At 44.6% G+C, this 22,117-nt stretch overlaps 1 protein-coding gene, 1 long non-coding RNA gene and 1 pseudogene across 3 annotated transcripts in view; 1 reads left to right on the forward strand and 2 right to left on the reverse strand.

Annotated features, from left to right (window-relative positions):
• Positions 1-11,286, reverse strand: part of VWC2 (von Willebrand factor C domain containing 2) — a 957,617-nt gene extending 946,331 nt beyond the window's left edge. Inside the window, exon 1 of one of the 2 annotated variants that reach the window (XM_069613426.1) lies at positions 11,138-11,286. The gene's annotated coding sequence lies outside the window, so the exon portion shown is untranslated. Of the gene's footprint in view, positions 1-10,581; positions 10,831-11,137 lie in introns of those variants that run through there. The other variant, XM_069613427.1, reaches the window with a different exon arrangement.
• Positions 7,634-7,752, reverse strand: LOC138481934 (5S ribosomal RNA; annotated as a pseudogene).
• A 1,576-nt stretch (positions 11,287-12,862) lies between the features above and the next one.
• The window catches only part of LOC138481329 (uncharacterized), a 339,719-nt gene continuing 330,464 nt past the window's right edge, over positions 12,863-22,117 (forward strand). Inside the window, exon 1 of the long non-coding RNA XR_011274221.1 lies at positions 12,863-13,124. This is a non-coding gene — a long non-coding RNA (uncharacterized lncRNA). The remainder of the gene's footprint in view (positions 13,125-22,117) is intronic.

Below are 22,117 nucleotides of genomic sequence, written 5' to 3' on the forward strand. Positions count from 1 at the left end.
AGCCGTATGGTAAGACGACCATTGGAAAAAGGGAAGTGCTTGGGGCGACCTCCCTAACCCTCATGGGGCTTGATTCCCCGGTTAAGAGAAGGAAGAAGGTGGAACAGTTCTTGGGGTGGAGGAAGCCAGGAATTGTAACCCTGCCCTCCAAGAGACGCACGTTCAAAGGAGAGACAGGCATAATCTGAAAATCAAGGGGTACAGCCATCTGTTCCAATCCAATTCCCCAGGGAAGACGAGGGGGGTGTTAATCGCTATTCGAGACATCCCAGGCTTCCAGGTCATAGCTACAGAGGGTAGGTATCTGATGGTCTCTTCCCAATGGGAAAGGGGACATACACAGTGGCAGCAATCTACGCCACTAATACGCGGCAAGATGGGTTCTTGCAGGCAACACTGACCAAAATGGAGACTTTTGCCAAAGGGCAGATAATATTGGTAGGCAACTTTAATCTGGCTTGGGACCCAAGAGAAGATACGAGTGCATTGGTGTTCCACAACCAGGGGGTGCCATCTGCTTGCCTGAAGCAACACATGGCCCAATTGTCGTTGGGAGATGGCTGGACGGAACTGAGGGGGAGGGCTTCACATTTTATTCCCATGTTGATAGATCCTTCTCAAGAATAGATTACTCCTGGATTATGAGGTCACTATTGGGCAGGGTCGCAAGGGATAGAGCTAGTAGTGATCGCCCTGTCAAACCATGCACCTGTAACGATTACCTTAAATATGGGGCAGCTCGAAACAGGCCTATGGAAGTTCCCTACCAGCATCCTTAAGGATGGGGTCCTATGTGAGGGCATAAAAAATCAAATCTTGGATTACTTTGCACTTAACTCCACACAGGGTGTACGCGACCAGGTGGTGTGGGACGCGTTTAAGGCTACATTGAGGGGGAGTTCAGTGCAATAAAGTGCCAGAGGGACAAACAACTAGGTCTCTTACAGGAGGAAATTGAAGCTAAACTTAAACAAATAATGGTTCAAATGGCAAATAACACGGGCAGTATGCTGCAAAGGGAATATCGGTTGATTAGGTGGCAATTAGATGTTTTGCAGACTAGAGCTAGAGAGCGTTCATTGCTCTACCTCCAACAGAGGTATTATGTGAAAGCCAATAAGGCAGATAGCCCATTAGCGAGGTTGATTAGGAAACAAGAAGGCGTCGAGGACAATCCTTAAAATAAAGACAGGGTGGGGGGCAAGAGAGCACTGCTCTACCTGCCATAATTTCAGCGTTCACTGAATATTATTCATCCCTTTACACAGATTCCCCTGAGGAGGGAGCCCAAAGGGAATACCTTTCCCGGTGTCCTCTCCCTAAGAACACTTATCACGATGGGAAGAACTTGAGAGTAACATTATTCCCGAAGAAATAAGGGCGGCTATTGCTGCCTTGCCATCAGGAAAGGCAAGAATGGCTTTCCAGTGCGTTTCTACAAAACCTTTAGAGAGGCACTGATACTGCATTTAATTCAGCTCGTCAACTCTTCAACTCTTTTGGGGGGGCAGGGTGCATCACCCTAACAATGGAAGTAGTCAAGGTTGTGCTGCTCCCGTGGCCGGGGATGGATGTCACTCTATGTGGTTCATACCGGCCGACTGCTCTTACTAATCTAGACAAAAAGATATACAACAAGGTTCTGGCGTCACGCCTGGATAAGCTCCTCAACAAACTGATCAATACCGACCAATCGGGTATTAGGCATTTATTTATTAGGCATAGGCAGACCACGGATAACATTCAGTCCTCTGTTTGAAAAAGTCAAATCTAGAACCCCTGCACTTCTACTAGCGTTGGATACCGAGAAGGCATTCAACCAGGTCGAATGGCCATTCCTCTTCCATACCATGGAGGTTCTGGGATTCGGTTCTAAATTTCTTTCAGTGGTAAGACCCGACTACCAAACTCCCTCCTTGCCCCTGGAAATCAAAGGGCAACTTTCCCAGAGGATCAAGGTCTCACGAGGCACTAAGCAGGGTTGCCCGCTCTTATACGCCATCCACCTGGAGCCACTCTTGGCCAGCATTAGGGCCTAGCTGGATATTAAGGGGATTCCCTATGGGGGTGAGGAGCATAGAGTTGCAGCACTTGCTGATTACGTGGTCCTCTTGATCACAGAACCAGAAACTTCCTTCCCAGGGATCTCGCAGGAATTTCTTCTCTTTGCGGAGGTGGCAGGTTTAAAAATACATGCCCACAAGTCAGTTATTAAACTTGACCGTCCCCTCAGAGAAGGTTCAGGAATTATGGGGTACAGTACCCTATAGATGGGTGGAAACTGGCATTATATATTTGGGGGTCCAGATTACTGGTTCTCTGGGTGCTCTTTACCGTGCAGACTACCCGCCTTTAGCGGAAAAGCTGCACCGGCTGCTGGCGGAATGGGTGTCCTTATCAATATACTGGCTGAGGAGGATGAATGTGCTTTAAATGGTGATGTTGCCAAAAATCCTGTACTATTTCACGCCCTGCCAGGGGGGTTCCTCAAGGTTTCTTCAGGACCCTTCAAAAACATGTGGGGTCATTTATTTGGAACCGCAAGAGGCCCAGGCTAGCTATGCAAATGCTAATGTCTCCCAGAAGCAAGGGAGGGCTGGGAGCGCAAAACTTCTGCCTTTATTTCCTTGCTGCTCAAATCGGAGTGACCTGGCATTGACTCTGGGGTGATCACTTGAAGGTCTGGTTTCGAATGGACAAAGTGGTGGTGGGCTTGCCGTTGGACGAGGTGTTGTGGTGACCCAAGGGGGATATACCTGCAAACATGTACCATGGCAGGATAGGGGCCCTGGTGGGAGACTCCTGAAATGAGCTGGTGCAGAGGGCAAACTTGACCACCTTCCCCTCCCCACTGACATCGCTGTTTAGGAATCCCCAGTTCATGCTGGGTATGGAAAGGGATTCCTTCAATGGGTGGAAGGTGGCAGGGAGCAGCAAACTATGTTCTCAGTTCAGGACATTAAATGCTTTGCACAGTGCAAGCAGGACTTTGGGCAAAGGTATGATATGATATGATATGGCATTTATAACACACCTATACACAAGTGTCAAGGCGCAACAAGGCATTGCTACTCTCAACTGAGGCACTGGCTTACAAACCCAATGGTCAGGTCAGTGGCCACCAGGGATCTCAATCCCTTTGAACGGTTCGTAACGACAGACACGGGGGACAGGCATTTGGTAGGAGCATTATATGGGATTATAGCAGAAGGGGTAAGGGGCCAGGCATGGTACTTTATGGAACAGTGGGAAACTGCAGAGGGGTAGTCACTGGAGGGTGAACTTTGGACTCAGTTATGGGCATATATCCCCAAGCTCATGCGGGCCATCCAGATTCAGGAGATGTGGGTAAAGATAATGGTCCAATGGCATCTCACCCCAGAAAAACTACATCCATTCTATCCAACCACGCCAGCGCGCTGCTGGAGGGGATGTGGGGAACTGGGATTGTGGAAGCATATCTGGTGGGAATGCCGAGTCATACAGCCTTTTTGGGACATGGTCCGTGCAGCAATAAATAGTATTTTTGGGAGTCAGATGCCGGACAACATAGGGATGGCCATCCCGGAAGTGGGCGGGGTTCTGGAAAATCTACCCTCGAAAGCGCAAAGAAAGACATACGTCATCCTGATGGTGGCAGCAACGCTTGTGGTGGCACACAAATAGAAACAAAAAGCTGCCCCCACAGAACACAAATGGTTTAATCAAATCTGGAACTTTGTGGCACTGAAGTAGGTGACCTATTTAATTCAAGGGTGATCACCAAATGTTTCTCTCTGACTGGGACATTGTCCTGCTTCACCTGCAGCGGGAGATTGCTGAGGCTGGTGTGAGTCCTCACTCCACTTGGGGAGGACACCTTCACAGGAAGCTGGGAGGAGATATAGCTGAAGTTTCTTGAGAAGGCGAGGACTATGTGGACTATGTGGGCGGGGGGGGGGTTCTCAAACGGTGCAAGGGCCCGTACACCGGCTGGCAAGAGAGCTGGCCACTAACACAAACTTGGGACCGGGACCCATCTACAGAATTTATGCACTCTGGGGGGAGTGAGAACGGGGGGTGGGAGGATAGGTCTGGGTGTGTAGTTGGTTACATGTGTTGGGATCGGGGGGAGAGAAATGTGTGGAGGTGAGAAGGGAAAATAAGGGGGTTACATGTGTTCTTACTGTTGAAAATGCCAATAAAATACATTCGTTTTTTTTACATAAGTGCATGGTTCTATCGCCTAGACGCCCTCAGGCCTTAGTATGCGCTTTACACATGTTATAATAATAATACTGTGCTGCCCTCACCAGCCAAAATCAGCTCCATGGCCCAGCACAAACACAAGCAGAAACACATTCTTTGATTAAACATTCACTCGCTTATTTGCACACAGCATTCACTTACTCATTGCATGATAGGATCAGAAGTGACCTTCCCATACATGTTATATCCCCCTGCACCTTTTCCAAATAGGCACAAGGAAGATGGCCCCCCCGGCCCCTCCCAAGTGTTTTGAAAAGTGCGCCTCTTTTCAAAATCAGGATTGACTTGAAAATGCCGAGAACCCCCCCTTCCAGCCTCTGCCTTGTGCAGTTGTGCATTTGTTGGGAAAAGAGCACCTCAGTGTGAACAACTATGATGCACCCATTTAAATGTCCTTTGTGCACGGTTCAACACATTTTTGGCGCAAGTGAAGTGAATGAGCATCCCATCATTTGCAACAAACACGTTTTGAAAATAGTCACACAATGGTTTGTCCCTACTTATCACTTCTTTATGCTGTACGTTCATTTCACAGAGTGTGGTTCGAGGCGTCAGAGGGGAATTAGGAATTGGAAAGGACACACTCTATCAGGATCGGTATCCCAGATTCCAGTACTGTGCCTGTAAATGATTTGCCCCAGGGCAGGTATTGTCAGATTTAGCTGATGAGCAGGTACGTACTGTATCGGAAGTCTGTAGCTCCAGAGCACGTAGTGCGTCTGCACTGATTCGCTCAAGCCAGAGGATATGATGGGCCTTTACCATTAGCGATCGACAAGGTAGTGTCTGCTGCTATTCATCGGGTGGTGCTTTCATGTTTACAGCCATTAGACCTAGAACAGACACTGTGCTAGTGTAACACAAAATGAGGGGGCCCCTTGCGAGCCCTGCTTAAGGCCCCCCCCCGCTCCTCAAAGCAAAGAAGCGGAGGCAATTCCACATACTTGGCCTGGGCCGTCACAAATGCGAAATGTGTATGCTGCGGTAGGGGAGGGCCATGTGCTGCACTAGGTGCTAAAATGTACCAGCCACCACTTTATGTGGAGAGTAACATTATTTCACATGCAAGCGTTGGATGCATGTTTTGGTGCCAGGTGGGACAGACAAGCACTGAGGTGGAACTAGCATTGTTAACAAGTCAAGGTCAGTTGAATATTTTTAGTGGAGGGGCATTAAAATATCCCATGAACTACAGCGCACAACTGAGAGTAGCAAATGGGCCTTAATGAGCTTCTCCCCCTTAAACAGTTTTTAAAATATGGTGTTGAAATGGTGTTTTTTACAGCATAATGATTAGAAAAAATTGGGTAAAAAGACTCCATTTATATTGGGTTCGCTAGGATAATACATGAACAAATCTAGTAGATGCTTTGTCACCAATACCACCTAAGAGCACTTTACAACATTGTCATGATGTCAGTCTCTACAACATATGCCAGCATTGCCATTGTAGGTCACTTTAATGCAGGTGCACCCATGATATGTGCCAGCATTGACACTGTACATGACTTCATGAAGCTCCAGCCACAAATCAGAGGCCACAATCTGTTCCAGTTTGGTCACTGTATTTCACTTACAGAGGTTCAGGCTACAACAGAGGTCTTCAAACTGTGGGGCGCGTCCCCCAAGGGAGGCGCGGCCGTAACCCAGGGTGGGGCGCCAGAGCCCAGCATGAAATGTTAAAAAAAAAAAGTTATTTTTTTTTTAGATTGGAGGAAATGGGAAGGGGCAGGTCACATGGTCAGGGTCAGACTGGACCATAAAAAGGTCTTAGGCACCAATGAAAAAATGGCCAGCAGTTGCAAATGGATATTCAGTCCTTTAGTCAGAGGCTGTTTTTAATAGTACCCAAGGGGTTGTTTTTTGTTCAAATGTAAACAAATGGTGAAATTTAAAGAATATTTATTCAGCAACAAAACAAAACTACTAGCTGCATAGTGAAGTAATTCCTCAACTGGCCCACATTGGCCAAAAAAGTGGCCCATTTTGACTGGCCTACACTAGCATTTTACATTTTCGGTATGGTCAACGCCCTATTGCCCTGTAGGCCAGTCCAAGCCTGCCGGCTCATCCATAATGGGCGAGTGGGCCTCCACCCACTGGCCACCTCACCCATTATGGAGGAGCCAAGGAACCAGCCCAGTGAAGCAATGAGCACTCCCTCAGCTGCTTTTTCCAGATGAGGGAGTGCTCCTTGGCTGGCTGAACTGTGAAAGGGAAATGCTGTTTGCCTTTGCCAGTTCATTTCCCCAGCCGCACATGGTCACTGAGCCATGCAACGCTGGGGTGTTTTGCTTCGCCAGCCTCGCATAGCTCATTGGAAATGCTGGCTGGGGCACTGCATGTATGTATGTGCGATGGGGTGCTCCTGCGCCTCCACGCATATTCGAGCAGAGCAACCTGCAGCGGGGCATTTTAGCAACCACGCGCGCCCCTGCAGAAGGTACGTTTATGGAGATTTATTTTTTATTTAAATGTGTATGGATGTGTGTATGCTTGTGTTATGGGACTGTGGTGGGAGCAGGATGGGCAGCAGCACTGGGATAGTGGTGGGAGTATGGTGGGGAGAGCCCAGGGTCTGTACTGGGAGTAGGGTGCGGTGACGGCACGCAAAAGTTCATAGTGATTTCTACATACTGTCCATCTGGCACTTTTGGGGGGGCCCGGCCTGCCCAAACTTTGCTCAGGGGGGGCCCAGGCCAAAAAAGTTTGAAGACCACTGGGCTACAATCTATGCCCGTACTGTAACTGCAAGTCACTTTTATTAAGCTATAGCCCCAAGCTATGTCAGTGTGGTCACAAACTGAAGGATAAAGCATGCAAAAGCACATATTGCAAAAATGGTCAGTCAATTGAATACATCTGAGGACCAACAAAGATCCTTACAAAGAGTGACTAACTTTCACAAAACAAAATACCACTTCATTAGAATCACAACATCAGATTCAAGTCATGGTGCTCTGGAAAATATAGGACCGACAGAAAAGTATGCATTAAAGGCATAACCTTCTAGAACTGAACTACAGAATATCATTTACCCACAGTACAATTTGAGGAGAGCAATCAGCACGAAAAGGAGGCAGAGTGTAGTTTTGAGATCATCGGCAAACATTGTATTCTTTTCAGAGCTTGTGTTCCATGGTGAGGCAATCATTCAGCTATTACAGATAGTGGAGTGTATTGTAATACAACACACTTGTGGTCTTGGGCAAACAGCTGTAATGGCTGGTAAACTTAGCAAATGTAAATATCAGCCAAAATGTACTGAGCAAGGGAACAAGCGTAATGACCAAGCCTGGGCCTCTTCAGTGGTTTTTAGAGCAGGGGAGGAGAATCTCACCACAATACATTTGTAAAATATGGGCCCACATAATGTATTTTTCTAAGCCTACGGCAACTGGTATTCCCAGGCGGTCTCCCATCCAGGTACTAACTAGGCCCGACACTGCTTAGTTTCCGAGATCAGACAAGATCAGGCGCATTCAGTGTGGTGTGGCCATATTTTGAAGCTGGACTTTCCAAAGAAACAAGTCAAATGGAACATTACTTTTCCAAGGTGGCAAATATGTTGTCCATACAAGCCCTACCACTCCTCTGGTTCTGTGTGCCCTTCTGGGAAAAGTGTACACAATAAATCATTTCCCAAGGCTAATGAATCTAGATTTAAATACTGTGCCAAGTGATATAGAAAAGGCCATCACATTTTCTGTATGGTGCAATAAGACCCTTGACGCAGGCTACCAACAGAAACGGATAGAGACGCCAGCCGTGAGAAAAAGACGGGAGACGGTCCGCAAAGAAGGGATGAAAGCTGATGCCCGGAGCCTGGAAATAGCAGGAGCATGAAGACAATGCCAAGGAAAACAGAAGTGGAGCGCTTCGCACAAAGGAAGGAATGACTACCCAGGTCGACATAACAGAGTAACCTACAAAAGTTGACAGAGAAATAGATGGGCCATACGAAGAAGATAAAACAAAAAAGTGGACAAGCTTAAGCTATCTGCTTGATGGTTGGACCTTATGGAAGGACAAACGGGACCTCATTGACAGTTGATCCCTAGGAAAAACCTATAACAAGACAAACACCATTGTGCATTTCAATGAAATGTGGTACATTTTTTACCCCTGAAGAATTTCCTTATGAGTTGTATGAAAGTGTGAAAGGAATGAAACATGTCGGGTATGGTATGAATGCAGTATTGAGAGTAAGCATGGGTGATATGAACATAGATTGAAATGTTTTATGGACTGGGATGTACTTCTCTATGAGAGAGGAGGGCAAACAACAGATCCCTATGAAATGTTTATTCTAAATAATTGTTAAATAATGAAATACTACATGTAATTGAACGTGCATATCCAAATTGAAAATTATTGAGATGTTTGTTGTGTATACATTTTGTGACAAATTTCTACAATTGTATAACAGAAAAGATAAAAAAACGTTTTTATTAATCATATGCTAAAAAATAAATTAACATTTTTGATACAAATTGGTATGGTATATGACAATATAATGAGTATAAATCATATGTAAGCAAGGAAAAATCACAATAGGATTGTGGGGAAGCAAGTGATCCTGTAAACATAGTGTAATGTTAAACAAAAATTTCGGTAGAGGGCTGTTTACTAGTGGTCGTTAAAAATAATATCTCTGGTCTCTCTAAGTTTGTTGCAATAAGACCCTTCAACATGCTGCTATAAAATTGCAGAGCACTGCTCGCATGTTGCCATGAAATGGCAAGATGCTTCTGATATATGTTTGAGTGTCACTCAGATATGTCGGGGTATTTCTGATAGCACATAGGTGCTGCTCCTATATTTGAGGATGATATGCATTTTCAGATTCAATATGCCAGCCAGCTAGGGGTTATTGCTTGTGCATTTCAGCATACAGTTCAAAAACACAAGGGAGTCGCTCAAAAGAGCCCTAATGCCGCCTATTGTCACAGCCTGGCAGGCATACTGATCGAATGACTAGGCCTTGGTTACTCAAATATGCCTGGGGTGGTAATAATGTGCCAGCCGTGCCACTTACTGTGCTAGGGTTGGAGGAGGGTACCGATTGCTCCTAGACAGTATGGACATCCTTTGCTCATTTTGCAGACTGCCACGGCTCAAAGCTGCCCCCGAGATTGCAAAGACACAAGGCTCAGATCACAAACTGCAAAGCGATTCACAGTCAGTGGTCAAAGGGTACGAAAAGAAGTAGTGGAACTAAGTTCCCAGCCACCGCTGCCCACAAACTCCATCGCCACGCCCCCTCCCACGTGCAATCACGACCCCCAAACAAACACACCTGCTTTTTAAGGGAATGTTCAGTGCAGTGCAAGTTTCAACATTTCATGACGGTTTCCTTTTCAAATAAAAGCATAGGAACAGTCAAACCTACAGAAAAAGCTGCGTCCACCACTGTTCACAATGCAATACTAATACCGTTAGGTTGAGCCCCATACAGCAGAGCCGTCTCTCTAGTTGCACATACTGTATATGCTCAGGCATTTCAGACAGAAGAGCTGTCCCCCATCCACAACATGTATTTTACAGTCTCAGGCAGCACAGGTTACAAACATTTTGCTGGCTCAGGCGTTAGACTGTAGTGTGCATAGCGTTTCAGGCATTATGAATGCAAAAGGTCTCAAACAGCAGTTAGCTCCGGTTGCACAGAGGATACAACAGTCCTCTTACAGCAGAGCTAACACCAGGAGCAATTCTGACGTCAGAGGCTGAGTTTGCTGTATGCCGGTACACTGCACTCACAAATCAACATGCCTGCAACAGCCTAGCATTCTTCCCTCTGCCTGCCAGTTCTCTGGCTAGCAGTTTCACACGAGAAGCGTGCAGGGTGAGGGGCTGGCAGCGCTCATGTAAAACTTAACCGTTTGGCAGCAATCATTGATGAGCATCCTTCCTCCGGGCTGCCAACAGCATATCACAGGCGTGCTGGGCTGTGTACACCAGCACACCTACTTGTGAAGTGAAATGGGCAATTTCAGAAAAAATGTAAGTGTTTGACCAGCAGCATCAACCTGGAAAGACACCCTTTTAATCCTTGCATCCATCCCAAAGAGGACCACTTCCTAATGAATTGAAATGGATGAAGCAGAAGCTTTTCAAAAACCCTCTACAACTTCTCAAATAGGTTAGCGAGCATGTTATATATTCAAACTGCATCCTAACGGTATGTGTTCGCACGCGTTTCTTGCGTTGTACTGTGCAACCCCATGACAAATACAAACACGCCGAGCTGAGCACACCTCCAATCCCGTTATGTCAGTATAGGGCATGGCAGTGCGGCATCACCCAACTCCAGCCCCAGCCAGAGGATCTAACCTGCGTGTTCGCTGCTGCTTCGGTCCCGCCGCTTACGCCTTCTGTTTTTCCGCCCCTACTCCTCGGGCGCCAGGTTTTACACCCCCTTCATTTGATCGTGCACCGGAACTGGAGACAGTAGCACGTCTGCATCGATTAGTCGGCGCAGGTGGTATTATTATGTAGATGTTGCCACTAACACCAGACGGCGGTGCGGGTCGTAGCTGCACTGCAGTTACTGCGTCTGCGAGCATTCCAGGGACCGAACTGCACCGTGCACGAGCTTCGGAGCAGCCACTGTGTCTACAATACCAACAACAGGCTGCCCTGTGTAATGTCAAAACCAGATGTTTAGAAAGTCACGTACTTGCAATTGTTAATTTCAACATGTGATGTACAATGCAACGAATGGCAGCTGCAGCCTCTTACTTCAACGTGCATTTCCAGAGGTTGCAAAAGGGCTCTCTCTTACCAATATAACAGGGAAGGGGTGAGAAGGAACCGAGTTAATGTGTGCTAAAAGAAATGCATATACAATTCATTGCAAGAGCTGGATCGCACGCACGCACGCACTCACCTGATGCTGCCTGGAAACTGAAAAGGAGCGTTTGGCGAAGGGTAGCGGCTAGTTCCCATCCGAGAAACGGACGATAGGAACGCCCCGCCTCCTCTCCGTCACGTGGGTGGCAAACGCTCACGTGGGTTGGAAAAGTTCACCTTCGTCATCTTTTTTTGCATTTTGCACGAACGGGAAGGCACGAGCGGGCAGGCGAGGCGTTGCGCGAGTGGGAGAGGTTCCCCCGTTATAAAGCGAATTTCGTATAGTGCTTGAAAACTTGCTATTTGGTGTTTGGATTTGGTTTACGGTAAGTCTTAAAGCTATCGTATGTTGGTGGTTATTTTAATGCAGAGCGGCAATATTGGGGGGTATTTCGGTGGTTTGCAATGTGCATCAGAGTTCGGAGGCAATATTGGGGAGGGTGTATTTTGGGGTTTGTAATGTGCATCAGTGGGGCGCGGTGTACTTACAGTACATGCGGGTTCAGTTTTTTTTTTGTCTCGGTATTTCAGTGTATGTTCTGGATATGTGAATCAGGACAGAGGCAATATTGGGGAGGGGGTATTTCGGTGTATTGGGGGGGGGTGTAATGTGCATCCGAGGAGCATAGTACAGCTGGATTTAGTTATGTTTGTGGTTTTCTCGTGCACGTAGGGGTTTGCCCCCGGGAGACAGCACGCTATTTTTTGCAGTGACAGATTTAGATATTTGTGCTGTGCAGAGTGTTGTGAAAGTGTGGGGTTTGTTGTCTTGCACTGGGGTGTATTTGACCCGGGGGAGAAGTGTACTTTACAAAGGTAGGATTAGCTCGATTGAGAGTGGGATTAGATTTGCCTGCCCTGAGGGGTATTTGGAAATGTGACCTGTGCAGTAGAAGGGTGGGATGTTATTCCTCCGGGGCAGAGGGACATGATTCTGCATAGATGTGTTCTGGTCCTGTACAGAGTGGGGGATTTTCCCCGTACAGAAGGACGGGTTTTTATATTATTGTGCAGAGCGGCTAATTAGAGTAAATTGGAGTGTACCATGTTAGGGTCAAGTTGAAATGTGAAAGTGTAGAATCTTTGTGGGGATTTGTAAAGGGGTCACATGGTGTTTATAGGGATCAACATTAATTATATAATCAGGAGCTAAAAGCAGGTCCTGGTTGTGCAGCAGTCCAGGAGCGAGCACTACCACGCAAATCTAACTGCCACATAAAATGCAAACCTTTAACCCCTTAACTGCTGAGGATTTTCCCTACCATTCCTAAACCCTTTTTTTTTGGAAATGTCCGTATTGTCGGCATTCAATCCCTTGTAACTTTTTTTTTACAAGTGATATCCTGGCCACATTTGCACCCTTTTCTTCCCACATGTAGGCAGTCGGAACACCCCCAACAAGTTTGCTATAGGGAAAAAAATAACAAAAAAGTTACTACATTTTGTACAAAGAAGCCTGTGGTTTTTCCTTGTAAGAGCTAGGAACCAATGGTTTGCTGTTCTAAATTTGCCATTTTCCAAGCTTCCAAGAATAGGTTGAGTGGAAACAAAAAACCATATTTCTGTACTAGCTGTCCCCGGCAACGCATTGCCGTGGCTCAGTCTGGTTAAATGGAAAAGAAAGAAAAGAGAGAGCGCACGTTTCTAATATGTTTAATTTCACAATGGCTCTGGCGGTTCTCCAAGTTGAGGCAGTTTAATTTTCCCGGCGGCGCAACACATTCTTTTCGTTTCTCCATTACATTTCAGAGCCTTGCAATAAGGACACACTTAAGTCATGGTGCTGATGAGAACATGGCTCAAACTATAATCATCAGCTGGGTTGTACCGGAATGCAAGGCGATTGTAATCGCGTGATTGCTGAGCACAGAGTCGTGTGTGACGCTGATCTGCTAGCTCCTCTTCGCCTGTCGCATTACTTCTGTTGAGAACGGAGCAGAACTGAAGCTGCAGAACGCGATTGCTGTGCTTGCAACCGTGCATCCTGAATCTGGCCGCACGCCGCTCTGCTGCTTCCTCGGCAGGTATTTGAGCCACGCAAACATTGAAATGGAATCGTAAAATATTTAGTATAGCATGTGTTGCTTTTACGTCCAACAGATGGCAGTGTTTTTCAGAAAAAGTATGTTTCTACCTGTCACAGGTGTGACATCTATGTAAAGTAGGTATAAAAAACACGCACCTAGTCGAATGCAACGTTGTGTCAAAATTTCAAAGCAATCGGTGAAGAACTTGATTTAAGATTTTGAACAAAAGAACATTTACATTATAGGTAAGGTTACCATTAGTTTTGTGAGAGGTAGGCGAGTTTTAGCTTTTTTTTCAATGTTTGTACGGAATGGAAGAGGAGAGTAGGAAAGCTGATTGGGAAGACAGAAAGGCATACATTTCTGAAAAATAGACAACATTCAAGTTCATGAAGGGGTCATTTGTGCAGGTCAAGCAACTATGCAGCTAAAATTCCCATAGTTTGGGAAAATAATTTGAAAAATGCCAGAAAAAAAGATATGTGCTGGAAATGTTCGGACTTGTAAGGTTAATTACTTCTGTGAATATTGATAAAATCAATGCACCACTAAATTCCCCTGACTCTTCCAGTTAGGAAATCGCACATTTTTTGTAATAATGTTTCACAAAACAAGGAATACCACAAGCCAAAAGTGGAGCCATGGTACACAGGATTTTTATGCTGACGGCCTAAACATATGTACCTCGCAGGTGTGGATGCACTGACCTGGACGCAAAGGGAAAAGGCTTAAACCACTGGTACATCAAACACCCTGGCGAATACTGGAGTTGGCAGTCTGGACATCTACAAATTTGTGCCTGGGGTGTCCCAGCGACCAAGGAAAGCAGGGAACCCCATGAATTTCTAAAAAGAAGACATCAGTGGAAACCAGAGGTCTGAGTTTCCCAAATCGCCCTGGAATTTATTACCCACAAGGACGTCCATAATGTAGGGGAAAGCAACACAATTTTCAGACATTTGCCACCAGGAAACCACCGACACACGCTGGCAAGCAACAACACATATCCTACATTCCCACAGGTGTCCTGACAAAAACGGTACCTCACATGTGTGGGTGCACCGACCTCGGCGCAAAGCAAAAAGTCTAAACCACTGGTACACCAAAGGGTCTGGGAAGAGGACATTTGTATTGTATCCGGTCTTGTGGACAACCCACAGTTTTGGCCCTGGGTTGTCGCAGCCACTAAGGAAAACAGAAACCCGTGCATTTCTGAAAAGAAGACACCTGTGGGAATCCAAAGAGGTCTGACTTTCCCATTAACCACAACGCAAAGTCCAAAATGTAGGGAAAAAAACACAATTCTCAGACATTTGCCACGAGGAAACTACCTAAACACACCAGCAACAGCACATGTCCTACCTTCCCACGTTCCCACAGGTGTCCCGATAAAAATGGCATCTCACATGTGTGGGTGTACTTACCTGGGCAGAAAGGGAAAAAGGCTAAACCACTGGTATACCAAAGGGTCTGTGAAGAGGACATTTTTAGGTTTTTGGTCTTGTGGACAACTGTAGGGGAGGCATGGCATCACAAGCAGAGACTGACACAAAAGAAATATATTTTCAAAACATTTATTTAATGCTTGTGGGGTTGGAAAACTCCTAACTTGCCCTAACACTAAGATGGGAGTAGTCTCTACCATCAAAATATAGAAACAACAGTCCTAGTCAGTCTTTAAAGATGGTCTATACTAAAACATCTAGTGCCTGCCCTTACACTTACAGAATAACTGTGAAAAAGGGATAAAATGCATGCAAAGGAAAAAAAAATCTGTGTTCAAATGATAAGGTGGCTTAACCAGCTCTCCTCCCCACGTTAGGCCTCACGGAGTGAGGCGTTTCTTGTAGGCAGGATGACACATTCAGGCTCAGTTTCCAACACAGTTCAAAAGCCATGGAACGAGGCGAGGCTTGCCTGGCCTTCCATGCAAACGTCTCTTTTTTCTTACTTCAAAGTCTATGTTTAAACTAAAATGTTCTCAAAGGTCCCTCTTTGCTAGGCTCAGACCTTTCACCACACAGTTCTCGTAGGTCCCCCCTATGCGGGGCTCAAACCTCTCACGTTAAAGTTAAACACAAAATCGCAAGTGGGCGGACTCCCTTCGCCAAGCTAAGTATATTTCGGGTCTCCCTCAATCTGACTCAGACCCCTTTCGGATGTTGAAGTCTTTCGAATGTGCTTTGCTTTCATAAAGACCACTGCAGGACCACTTTGTCTCAATGTTCACTTTTTCCTTCTTACTTACTAATACCAGGGCCTTTCAAAAACGCCCATTATCTTTTACCCGGGCCTGTGTGGGACCCCTCCCTGATATCCTGGCGCTGGCTTGTGTCTTCAGTACTTTTGGTTTCACTTTCGAACCACGTGTCCCATAAGGCTTTGTTCTTGCCCCTTTCTCTCTATACTGTATCACTTGCACGTTCTTTCTCTCTTTCTTTTCCTTCATAGTCACATGCTTTAAACGCTTGTTGAGTGTGGGTGTCCTGTGTTACTGGGCTCTCACTCTTCTATTCTGCGGATTCGCAAAATGTGACAACTTTTGTTTGCCGGCGATATCCGCGAGGGTGATATTCTTCGACTCTGCTGCTTTCGCCTGGAGGCACTCTGCAGTGCAACAAGCCTGCCCCTGGGATCAACTCCCTTTGTCCTGCCTACAAAAGCCCACCTCGAGCGTGTCAGCACACGTGTCTAGTGCGGCTGAGTGTCTTTTGGTGCGGGGGATCCCCCCGCACCTTTTCCGTCCACACACCTTGCTTACTCTCCTTAAACGTAAGGTTAGAGCGTCTACTATCTGTTGTTTTGATAAGCAATGACACGCAAAGCGACTCTGCGTAGCGCAGCCTCTACCAACAAATCCCATACTAAGAAAAGTGTTATAGTGCACAGCCTCCGACACCCTTTACACTCCATTAACTCAAGCGTAAATCACCGCCTTTTTTGAGGCAAAACTCTCTTCTGAACCTCGCCATTCCCCAATAACAATAAATTACTCAGATCAATCCTTATCACAAGCTATTGACAATAATAATGCCTTGTTGAAGTTGGTTGTTAATCTGAAAGGGGCATCCCTGGGAGGTGAGCGGATATTGCCTGAAGCTAATAATATGGAAGACATTCTATACATTCATTTATCTAACTCCCCAGACATGACGACCTTTGTTTCTCACTCACCAAATAGTCTTATTAGTGAGTGTGATAGATCCAACATAAATGAGACGCTGTTGGTTGGCTAGAAAAGTCTTAAAACAACGTTGATGCGTTAGCATCTAAGATTGATGCCCAATTTTCAGTACTTGAATCCCTGATGGAAGTGCAACGAGGAGGAAAAGTGCTGATGTTGCAATTGCTTGATCCTTTTTATTCTCTGGCAAAAAAAGTGGCAGAAACATTAGAGTAAGGAATTGCCGGAAACACACAGTGACTCTGTCAGTTCCTCTTGTCATTGTGAAATTAAGCAGGCTGGAAAGAAACGGAAAAATGCAATTATTTTGCCGCAAACTCCAGAAAGGAGTTAGAAAACCACTTTAGTGGGTTGGGACTTTGAGGAAGTTCATATTCCCCCTCCTATGGTGTTAAAAAACACCTTAAAGAACAAGCGGCAACCTCAGGTCTCACAATCTTCTTTCGGCCTATTCAAGCCTGCAGATAAAACGGCAAAGACAAAACAAAGTGATATATTCTTTACTAAGAGCGACAGTAGTTACAAGCGTACCTTAGTACAAAAACGTGCTACTGATGGTCTTATACGTCAGGCATATCTGCATGGTCCCCTCAAGATTGGGGGGAAATAATTGTCTGAAAACCACTCACCTGTGCTGTCTTTAGAAAATAGACCCTCAGCAAAAAAAGTCATCGATAATAATGCCACATGATCTGCCTACCACTTTTGCCAGAGCGAGGTGATCTCTGAGCAAACATCACAAATGGAGTGACTGCCAAAAGATCCGCAGTCTCTATTTTTCCGATTATCCATCCAAATGCCTTTAAAAGATAAGGGTACACGGATAATTCTTGAAGAAAATACTGCCTACAGCTCATTTTTTAACAGGACGGCTCTCTTGTCCATTTTTCAGCAGTTACCACACCTAATGTAATTCAATCTACTGATATTTTAAAAATGGAGCTACCTCAATGGAATATTTCTATAAACTGGGCATTGGTCGAATGTGCATCTCCTTAATGGTGGCCCATTTGCAAACTCATGCAGACCTTTTGTCTCAGGCAGGATATACCCTGATTGGATATTTATTTTAACCTGTCTACATGCAATCTGCAACAGACTGAGTTCCAGCCAAATAGACAAATCGGTAGGCAAAATTCCTAGCTCGAGGCGCTCAGAGCTCTACAAACTCAAAGTAGTAAAGCACGAGAAACTGTGCCTGATGTGGAATATTGGATGCAGTTGTGCCCCCAAAATGGTGCAAACTGACTAACTGAGCCAATAACCTATTTACGCTGGCTATCTTGTAATACATGGGGTTTTGGCTCCTTTTTGGTGCATACAGTGGGACAAAAATTGCTAGAAGACTCTGATGTATTTATTTCACAAGAAACACTGTGCACCAAACCTATCTCTATTGATGGTTTCCAAATGGTATCTAATAATAAAACCCCCTCAAAGAAAGGGCAGGCTAGTGGTGGTTTATCCATGGGGGTCAAAGCACATATAAAATGGACCCCTTTTTTGCATGGGGGAAAACATCTTCTCATGTCTTGATGGGAATTATGCAACCTTCCCCTCTTCAATCTGAGGAAATATTGATCATTAATATTTTAACCCCCCCCCACCCCCAGGGTGGCTTCCTTACTAGCTATATTCTGATCAATCAATTCTTTCTCCCACTGGTTTGAGAGGTCACCATCAGGGCATGTTGTGATAGTGGGAGATCTCAATAAAAGGGATCTACATCTGACTCCCAGGCTTGCATCTTTGGGTCACAATTCTTGGTTCAAAGTAACAGACTTTTTTAAAATTTCAAATTCTTGGTTATATCGCCCCTCCAAGAACATAAGTCTTATTATACTTGGTCCAACGGTTTTGTTAAATCACTTATTGATTACTTGATAATTAATCCTGCTCTGAGCACTTACTGCAGCCACATTACTATTGCCCATATTAGGTTGAGTGACCATGGGGTACTTGGTTGGAACATGAAATGGAAAAGTGCTCTCCCGCCTCTGGGAAGATGCCTTAAGTCAACCTCAAATTATTTAGCCAATCGCCTCCAGTGGTCACCTGAAAACATTAAATTTACCAATGGGATTTTATAGCAAGATCTTCCCAGACTGACTGCCGCCTTGGTCGTAACTGAGTGGGACTCGGGGAAAATGGTTACTGCCAAGATTCAACCATTGTTAAATAAGAAGTGGAGAACCAGAAATAATATCACAAATAATTTCACCCCCTTTGACTATAGTATTGCTGAAAGGAAAAGATTACATGGTAGGGTGCCAGCTGCTGTTAGTGCCAATTTCGAATTAAGCATTCATGAGAGACAAAAAATATTAACAAGCTTATCAACTAAATATAGAAACGGGCAAAAAAACAGCATACGTTATCTATTAGAGGCTCAAATTGGCAGTAGCTATTTTTCTGGTTAAAAACTCATATTGTAAGTACATTTTGGCAGTATTATAATGACTTTCGTAAGTCTTTTTCCCCACAAGAACTTAATCCCATATCTCGGGAGGATTGTTTACTACATATACGGCATCTATAACATATTCCATCTAATTCCCTTCATGAATGCAGTATAGAATGCCATAGTGACTCTTTGGCCAGTGCTGTAGAGTATCAGGGCCTTCCTAGCTTTGATATTGAGGAATGAAATCTAGTGCAATTATTTGGTAAATCCAAAGCCTCACAGGCCCCTGGCACGGACAGAATCCCTAACATAGTCTTTAAGGAAAATCTGCTATTGTGGGCAAGGGTACTAAATGCATTTTTCTCATAGTCCAGACTGGAATCATTCCTGATAGTTGGTGGAGATCTATACTGGTCCCTATTTTTTTAAAAAAGGAAACGGATTACAGCCATCTAATTACCGCCTTCTGGCAATGATGGACTCCAGCCAGAAACCTTTTGCTAACATACTTCTTGAGCAACTTAATCTCTGGCTGAAAGAAAAAAACATTCTGTGTATGTTCCAAACAGGTTTCAGAAAATCCTATAGCACCATAACCAACATTGCCACCTTGACTTTCTCCATGCTGCTCATCCTGAAGGGAGGGACATTGGTCTGTTTTGCTGTTATGTGGATTTCACCAAGGCCTTCGATCTGGTCTCAAGACACAAGTTATGGGCACAATTTAAAAAATGGGGAATTGGCCCACAATTGTTATACTTTTTACAATCCCTGTATTCAAATACTTCAATTGCTAAAAATACTTCAATTGCTAAACGTCTTGGCTCCAATGTTACACCTAACAATCAGGAGCCCGAAGCAGGGTTGTGTATTGGGCCCCATACTTTATTTTACATGTTTTATTTATTTATTTGTTAAATAAAGCCTGATGCCTGCAGGCTTTCGGCAGCTAACAAATAAATAATACTCTATAATGCTTATACATCTGACCTGGAACTTGTTTGCGTTCCATACAAAATTTTCCACCAAGGATAAATGGTATTAAGATTGTCAGCATGTCATACGCTGACAATATTATCCTTTTCGATCAGACCCGAATTGGCTTACAGCGATCATTAACTGCATTAACCGATTACGCCGGGGAAAATGACATGGTTAGAAACAAACTAAAGACCAGAACAATGCACCTTGGTGGCACCCAAACAGCCGTTGAGAAATTTAAATGGCAGGTGGAAAACACTGTTTTGGCAAATGCAGAAGAAGTTATATAGCTGGGCTTTCCAGTAACAACACGACAAACCCCCTCCTATTTCAAGGCTTACATTTATGAGAAAACCTGGAAAAGATGGTTGGTTATTAAAACCTACATTGAACATTGTGGGGGGCGTAATATTGAGGGCTGCGTAGAGCTCTATAAAGTAAGTATTAACCACTCAATATTATATGCACTAGAAGTCATCAGCGCAGGTGAAATGGCTGGAGAAACTGGAGGAAAAACTATTGCGATCTATTAATCTCCCTAAATCAGTTCCTGTAGTAGCAATGAGACTTGGATATGGTCTCGTCTCTTTATTCGCTGTGGTGTGTTAAAAAAGTACTACTATATGCCAAAATGTGTAAAACCGATTGCAGCTCAAACGCTCTGTTACAATTGCTGCATGAGGGGAGCAATTGCGAGTGTCATAACTCTTTTATTGTCGAACTCCAAGGGTTTACCAAAAAGCATTTGTTAGTCTTGGGACTACAACTGGAATTTCTCGCATTTCGCCTGGACTACGAAAGAGTAATTACACTCAAAACCCAGCAATGGGAACTACACAACTATAAAAGATATAGCGAATATTCACATCAGAGTTTTAAGGGAGTTTCTCCTCATAGTTCATTAACAAAATGCTCCAGTCATGAGTTAAGGCAATTTATTATGCATCTTCTCTTTAAAATTCATCAAACTAAAGAATATACCAGTTTGTGGAAAAATTCTATTGTGCAGGATGATCTTTGCAGATGTTGCAATCTTGAAGTCGAGACTTGTCCACATGTGCTAACCTCTTGCACAGCATTGAAGGATTATTACGAGGGAGTATGGGAGTTTTGTTAGTGCTATAACGAATGTAAGCGGGGACCAATTTTGGTCTACTTTAGTGGGGGCTCAATCAGTTTTTATCAATGCAGCTGCTCCTGAAATTTGGAATCTAGTTATGAACAAAAGAGTTTTGATAACGTACATATGATTAATTATTGTGCTTATATGAAGATGTAATCCTGTATTTTGATTGTATGATTTAATTTTGTGTAGATTAAATTTTGCACTTGTTTGATTTTAATTGTTTGTTTTAATTTCATGACAAATATGTTAAGGAGATTTATAAATTAAGTTCCTTTCTTTTAATTTTGGTATATATAAATGTGCTTAAAGTTTTGTATTTAAACTAATGCACAATTAATAAAAAAAAACTTACATTTCCAGAATGCACTGCTTCTGCACCCTTTTTATACTGTTCTTCTCTTACTTGGCTTTCAGAAATCTTGCTCTCACATGCCCTTTTCTTGGTACTTCACATATGCACAAAATGTTGCTTTAGTTGTGTTTACTTAATCCTCACACACACCAGACTACTCTGAGCTTTGGACACTCACCAGCTGCCGCGTGGCACTGTAACAATTTCCTTCCTTCAGCTTTGGGACGAGGGCTCACACTCTCAGCCCCTCTGATGCCTGGGCTCTCTTTACCACAGGGGAACAAGCACTTGTTCACACAATGTCCATATCAAGTTATTTGCCTGGTTCCAGCTCTGGAGGCACCGCTCCCTTCGCATGTGCTGTAGCCTTTCTCTCTCAGTGAGTCAGCGATCTGGCACGCCATGCTCCTCCTCGCTTCTGGTGCAGCAGTCCTCTGCTTTGCGGTCTCCTCAGTGTGAAACAGGTTCTCAGCTTGCTCACTACGCTGTTTAGAACCACACCTTTTATACTCTGCATATTGGTTAAGTGAAGTCGGGTGTGAATGATTAAAATGAATTGCCTGACTTTGCCTGACTTCATGAAGGTGACAACATGGCTGTTCTTCATAGGAAGCTGTTCCCTGTTGATCCCTGTGGCAAATCTTCATTCCCCTTTGCTTATTCTTCATCCCAGTGATTGGTGTGGGGGACATGGGGTATGAAGATAAGTGACCCCTGACTAAAGAGGAGAGGGTTCTGGTTTGAATAGGAGAAAGGGGGGAATCTCGAGTCTCAAGCTTGGGTACTTTCCATCCATGTGTAGGTGCACTTACCTGGGTGCAAAGGGAAAAGTCTAAACTACTATTATACTAAAGGGTCTGGGAAGAGGACATTTTTAGGTTTTTGGTCTTGTGGACAACCCACAGATTTGTGCATAGGGTGTTGCAGCAACTAAGGAAAATGG

Source organism: Ambystoma mexicanum, chromosome 5p (genome assembly GCF_040938575.1).
Source record: "Ambystoma mexicanum isolate Mex_15411 chromosome 5p, UKY_AmexF1_1, whole genome shotgun sequence".
NCBI lineage: Eukaryota > Metazoa > Chordata > Amphibia > Caudata > Ambystomatidae > Ambystoma > Ambystoma mexicanum.